Below are 2,268 nucleotides of genomic sequence, written 5' to 3'. Positions count from 1 at the left end.
CCTCATTTTGCGTTTTTTCCTTCTTCCTCTCCTTCCTTTCTTCTTTTCAGGTTTGATCCTGGGAGACCCATTCTTGGCACTCCATTATCTTCTATCGCGAATAGACTTAACCTGCATGTCTAATTGCAGGAAATAATTATAGACCCAATCACTTCATACCGATTATAACCATAACGATATTATTCCAATAATTACATTTTGAACTCCGATATCCAAATTACCCAAGGGAGAGCTTACCGGGCGGGAGGTGCCTGCTGATAGAAAATGGAATGATACTGTGCAGGGGTAACTGTTACAGGGCTTTCTAAGAAATTGACTTTATATCGATTCCGCCCGGATTCGCTACGATGGATGCGCAGCTCGGAGGCGAGATTTAGGTATATGGTACGGCAGGCAGCGGCGCGGGCGTTGCGTCTTGTCAGCGGCGGAAGGGCGTGAAGAGGTACTTGAATCGATTTGTAATAATGGGCGTGACTCCCCGACGCCGAGTGACGATGCCGCCCGCGACCAAACACGGGCGGTGTTTAGCCTAATTCCGGAGCGGCGGCGGCAACACCCCGGCCCTGAGTCAACACGCCGCTATAATGGCGTAAATGTGTGTTTGCACATGAATGCCGGATCCGGGCTTACGTATGGAATTTGTATTTCTGCGACATCACATGGGCTTTTTACATACATGTGCACATCTGTACGCAGACATAGGTACACACTTGTCTACTTATATATGCATAAATGCATACATTTGTATCTATATGTTTATACACACACACACACACACGCATAAAAAAAAAAAAAAAAAAAAAAAAAAAAAAAATATATATATATATAAATATAATATATATATATTTTATATACATAATATATATATATATACATAATATATACGTAATATTAGAAGAGAGAAAGAAAGAGAGAAGAGAGAGAGAGAGAAGGAAGAAAAGAGGAGAGAGAGAGAGAGAGAGAGAGAGAAGAGAGAGAGAGAGAGAGAGAGAGAGAGAGAATAAGTGGGAGAGGGAGTGAGAGTAAGAATGACAGAGAGAGAGTGAGGGTGGGAGTGGGAATGAGAATGAAAAGGAAAGTGAAAATGAGAGTGAGAGAGATACAGAGAAAGAAAGAGAGAGAGAGGAGAGAGAGGAGAGAGAAGAGAGAGAGAGAGAGAGAGAGGAGAGGGAGAGAGGAGAGGAGACGAGAAGAGAGAGAGGGGGAAAAGGAAAAGGAGCGACAGACAGACAGACAGACAGAGAGGGAGTGAGACAGACAGACAGACAGACAGAAACAGTGATAAAGAGAGACATAGACAAAGACAGGACCAATAAAAACACATACATAGATCGCAAAAAACAGAAACACACACACATATAGACAGACACTGTATGGAGATGCAATTTAGATATACCCAGTGTAGACGTAGAAACAAATCAATTATATAAGCTGTCTCGATCGGCCAAATAAAGAAGAGATCGTGCAAGTCTTTCTACGCTTGCTAATTCCGTAGACCGGATTTTCATCGCTCTTTCTGCCAGATCCCGGTCTTGCGGAACGGCGCTCGCTCTCCCGATTGGGCCGTGGAGGCTGGCGCTCTCGCTCTCTCTCTCTCTCTCTCTCGCTCTCTCTCTCTCTCTCTCTCTCTCTCTCTCTTAAACACACACTCGTATGCACACACACGCACACACACGCGCGCACACACAAACACACACACACACACACAACACACACACACCCACCACACACCAACCCCACACCACATATATATATATATATATATTATATATATGTATATATATATATATCATATTTTATATATATAAAATATATATATATATATATATATATATATATATAATATATATAAAAATATATATATATAAAAATAAACACAAACACAGTAATGTGTCTACAACGATGAATAGGAACACAGTCATGATAAGAAACGAAATGAAACCGTACCTCCTCGAACTTCTCAGGAGTTCCTCGTCAGACGGATAAATAACCGAATTGGTGACCCTTTCGGTTATCTGTCCATCTGACGAGGAATTCCTAATGAGTTCGAAACGCTACGATTTCATTTAATTTCCCATTGTGGCTCCCTTCCCATTCATATGTAGTTATGCATGTGTGTGTGTTTGCGCTTGCGTAGATGTGCATATGTGTTTACCCACTGTATATACACACGCTGACCTGCCTGGCTGTCAGTATGAAGCCTGCGTGTAGATTCTCATGGACGCGCAGCACCAACTGCGTACAGCACTTCCTTGTAAAAAGGTTTAA

Source organism: Penaeus monodon, chromosome 5 (genome assembly GCF_015228065.2).
Source record: "Penaeus monodon isolate SGIC_2016 chromosome 5, NSTDA_Pmon_1, whole genome shotgun sequence".
Classification (NCBI taxonomy): Eukaryota; Metazoa; Arthropoda; class Malacostraca; order Decapoda; family Penaeidae; genus Penaeus; species Penaeus monodon.
This window is presented reverse-complemented; position numbering follows the sequence as displayed.